This window comes from Lissotriton vulgaris, chromosome 2_1, assembly GCF_964263255.1.
Source record: "Lissotriton vulgaris chromosome 2_1, aLisVul1.2, whole genome shotgun sequence".
NCBI classification, from domain to species: Eukaryota; Metazoa; Chordata; class Amphibia; order Caudata; family Salamandridae; genus Lissotriton; species Lissotriton vulgaris.
In genome coordinates, this window is record NC_141687.1 from 975171710 (window position 1) to 975176563 (window position 4854).

The following is a 4854-nucleotide window of genomic DNA, read 5'->3' on the forward strand; positions in this document are numbered from 1 at the left end:
GTGTAGACATGGATTTGCAAAACTCGGGAAACCCTGACATCGATTTCGTAAACATGGGCAGGAGTTACTCTTTAATGGGAGAGACACGTAGCAGCTGAAAAGGCAAAAACATTGTGTTCACCACGTCCGCCGTGCTGCCTGAGTGAGGCAACACAAAATGGTGGTTAAACACAAAATGCCGGCTAGATACGAAGCAAAGTCGAAAACCACGTAACCTCAGACCCTCCTTTTGCCATACTCAGGCAAAGCACAAAAAACTCATGTTAGTCTGAGTCGATATCGATGGTCATGAGGTCATTGAGGTGTTGCTGCAACATCATTCTAATATTCTCTGTTTCCTGTGTTCCTGGCTTAGAAACACACACAGTGGCACAAAGTCCGCAAATAGCTGGACTACACTGTAAACAAAGACAACAAGAAAAGATGATCGCTAGAATCGCTCCAAGGAAAGTTAACACTTTCCATCCCCAGGTGGACAGTAGTCCCCAAAACCATCCCATCACAGACCAGTCTCCAGTGTCCTGATGAATGGATTTGGAGATGACATGTAGCTTAGAAATGTCTTGGCATACTGTAGGGGTATTATCTGGAACATAAACGCAGCAACTGGACCCAATCAGTTTACAGACTCCTCCTCTATCCGCCAGGACAATGTCTAGAACCATTCGGTTCTGCAAAGTCATAAGGCGATCCGCCTGAAGTTCAGCTGTCAAATTATTCAATGCTCCAGAAGTTACATTTATGGTAGCATCGACCACACGAACTAGGCGTCTGAAGTTTCTACTATTAACCATTGGACCCCAAAAAGGGAGAAACCCTTTCAGAAAATCTCCCTCTTGTCCGGCTGTGTCTTCCGCATCAATAACCCCTCTACCAAATCTCTTTCTATGGTGATCTGCAGGAGAAGTATATGTCAGAGGAAGAAGAAAAGCTATATAACATGTTCCCGAGAAATGTGTGGGAAGCCAAGTATAAGCTTTGTCGTGGCAGATAAAGTATGTACCTTGGGAGGGCACTAACGGTGAAGGAGTCAAGGGTGTATAGACATATATGTGGGAACAATTACTTCTTTCTTGCCTAATTTTGGTATTCTGGCCATTTATTTGTAAACACAAATTACCTCTCTGGGGTAAAACCCAAATTGGTGCAAATCTCTTCTGTTTAACCTTGTCAGTGAGACTAGTGACATACCGAGTCACGTTCCATCCATCATATGCTCTCTTCTCATCCTTAGGAATTTTAATAATATCAGCAATTTTTGCCATGGTCACTATTCCCTTTATCAGAGAGCTGTGACTGAAATCCACTCCACCATTATAGGACCCACCAGAAGGATATCGGAGTAGGTTCTGGTATGCATTAGAAAACATAGCCAGATACGCCCAAGCAGAACCTTCATATGTAAATGGAAGGACTAAATACGGCATCCCTCTCTCTGTGTTGTGTGGTATGAGCCCACAAACCCAACAATCAGTAGTATTTACAACCAATTAAGGTTGATGTAGCAATTGGATAAATGAATTGTTGAAATATTCCATTCTTCTCATCTGCTCATGGTCTGGGAGTGAGTAAAATTTGTGTGGAGAAATAGTAGTAGAGGAAATCAAAGGAGTAGAAGTAGGGACAGGTGTCAGCTGCATATTATTTACGATCCAAACTACACATGCTAATAAACTGCATAAACATACTGAAATACATAATGCTACGCCACAACGACTGAATAATAATTTCTTGTAATGATTTCTTTTCATTATCTTAACATCATTTCTCTTTTCTTGCGCTATCCATTACTCTAAAGGCGTTGCTCACGAAAACCTTCCTTAATCACTTGGCTGTGAATAGTAGCCGTCCTATGACACTGCAAGTCCTGTTGACCTAGTCACTATTCAGGTCACAGCCTAAGACTCCTACTGTGACCCTGCAACTTGATGGGTAATGAAAAAGGAATGTTTCTCTTTTTAACAAAGGCAAAATTATAAAACACAGAATTTAATTGTCTTTAGGCAACCTTTCTCTCAGGTTGTATCGTGTCTTGCCAGGTATCGTTTGGTCCTTGAATAAAGTCTCTGGATCCGATTTGTTTAGTCGTAGGTGTGGAGGTACAGCTTCCTGCAGAACGTTGTCGTCCTTTTTCTCAGAAGAACTAGTCCAGTCCAGGCGTGCACTGCTGAACGGTACAAATCTGGGTACCTTTTCACATTCACTATCACCAACACCTTCTCGGACCCACTGGTCATAAGGCAAAGGCAATGGTACCCTTTTGCAGTGCACGCCGTGAATCCAGTTTCTTTTTCCGACGACTTTCACTGCTGTACGAGTAGTAAGTAGAACTTGTCTCGGGAGCCCCCAACGAGGTTCCAGAATCTTTTTCCTCTGGAAATTCTTCAGACACACCCAGTCACCAGATTGGATGGAGTGTCCTGGATCTGAGGAGGCCTCCAGGAAAGCGTTTTGGACCTGTTGACGAATGACACGCAATTTAGTGGTGAGGTTGTACAAATAATCAACCAACAATGGATACGGACTGTCTGAATACTTTTTCGGACGAGGGACTCCCCAGACATTGGCTGGGCGTCCGAAAACGATTTCGTATGGGCTAAGCCCCAAACGAGAATGGACAGTCGTTCTTGTTGAGAGAAGTGCTAAAGGCAAGGCATCAGGCCAGGAAAGGCCTGTGCTGGTCTGAATCTTTGCTAACTTAAGTTTGAGAGTGCCATTGTAACACTCTACCAAACCCGCTGACTGAGGGTGGTTTGCCGCATGAAATTTCTGTCTAATTCCAAGACCCACACACACTTTCTGCATAATCTGACCTACGAATTCACTCCCATTGTCACTCCAGACAATGCGCGGCAAACCAAACCTCGGGAAGAATTCCTTCAGAAGGACTTTGCCAGTAGACAAAGCAGTATTGTCCTTTAGGGAGTAAGCCTCTATCCATCTGGAAAAGGCGCAAACCACCACCAGGACATACTTAAGATTGTTGAAACGTTCCATATGGATGTAATCTATTTGCAGAACCTCAAAAGGATACATAGGGGGAGCAAAGTGACCTGCTGGAGTTGGAGTTCCCTTTCCTGGATTATGCATCAACAATACAATGCTTTACTACATTTTCTGCACATTTAGGAATGTTTTCGTTCTGCCATACTGGAGCTAGGAGTTTACATATACCACTTGCATTAATATGGGCTGGTCCATGAGCCATAGTGACCACAGGTAATACATACGCATCTGGTAACAACCATCGCGGATGCTCTGACAATTCCGTCCAACATCCCATTGTATCCAACATTCCCGTACTTTCTTTCCACCTACTCAATTCTTTCTCAGTTGCCTCCTTCTGAATCATTTTCACGCTTTCAACTGTGTCTTCACACATACCAGCATCTGGGACCCAACTCACCGGTCCTGCAACATACATGCAACTTTCAACATTCTGTGCCGTTTCCCTCGCTATTTCATCTGCAAATGCATTTCCTCGACCCACGTCATCAGTGATCTTTTTATGCGCACTACACTTCACAATCGCTATTTGAGTAGGCAAAGCAAGTGATTCAAGAAGGTCATTCACCAACTGACCACGCTGTATTTTAGTGCTGTGGGAGATAAAGAATCCTCTTTCTCTCCACAAACTGCCAAAGCTGTGGGCAACGCCAAACGCGTATTGACTATCTGTATAAACAGTCACTCTCTTTCCTTTCGCCAACACACATGCTCTCGTCAACGCAATCAACTCTGCAGCTTGCGCTGTATTCTGTGAAATGCATGCAGTTTCTACTATCGTATGTAGAGTTGTAACAGCATAAGCTGCTGTCGTCTCGCCATTTGGAAGCTTGAAACAAGACCCATCTACCCACAGGATCGCATCCGGATCCGTAAGTGGTGTATCTTTCAAATCAATTCGACCTTTAGTTTCTTCTTCCGTACGAAGAAAACAATCATGCTGATCTAGTACATTTTTCTCATCCAAAATAGGCAACAATGTTGCTGGATTCAAAACATTACATCTCCTGAAATGTATGTGACTAGCTAAAAGTGTCAACTCAAATCCAGACAAACGGGCACTCGTTAAATGCTGGGTTTTTGTCCTGTTCAAGAGAGTATCTACTGCGTGTGGCACCATAACATTAAGAGTATGATCCAACACCAATCCAGCAGATTGACGAATGGAAATTGCTGCTGCCGCTGTTGCTCTAAGACAACTGGGTAATGCTTTAGCAACTGGATCTAATGTAGCCGAAAAATAGGCACATGGCATTTGTTTACCTCCAAATTGTTGTGTCACGACTGATAATGCACAATCTTCTCTTTCATGAACATAGAGTGTAAAAGGTTTACTGTAATCTGGAGTACCCAACACAGGAGCCGAACACAAAGCAGTACATAATTCAGAAAAACTCTTTTGACATTTATCAGTCCAAGGAAAAGGTTGGGGCGTTTCTTTCAGAGTGAGTGCCAACAAGGGTTTAGCTAGTAAGAAAAAGTTCGGAATCCACTGTCTACAATAAGAGGTAATGCCTAAGAAAGCAAGCACCTCTCTTTGTGTGGATGGTACAGACATTTGCGCAATTGCTTGGATACGTTCTGGGGTCAATCGCCTTCCCTCCTTCGACAAGAGATGACCTAAATAGGTAACCTCTTGGCTGCAATATTGTAACTTAGAAAGTGATACTTTGTGATGTAGATCAGACAAATGTTGCAGAAGTGACACAATCGCATTCTTACAGAAATCTTCCGAATCGGCAGCCACTAACAAATCATCCACATATTGAATAAGAGTAGCACCTGATGGCAAAGAAAAAGTGTCAAGCTGAGACTTCAAAGCTTGACTATAGATGGAGGGACTCTCAC

The 4854-nt window shown here is 43.2% G+C and overlaps 1 pseudogene; it reads right to left on the reverse strand.

The window, feature by feature from the left end:
* Positions 1 to 263: 263 nt before the first annotated feature.
* Positions 264 to 1640, reverse strand: LOC147731502 (endogenous retrovirus group PABLB member 1 Env polyprotein-like; annotated as a pseudogene).
* Between the last annotated feature and the right edge of the window lie 3214 nt (positions 1641 to 4854).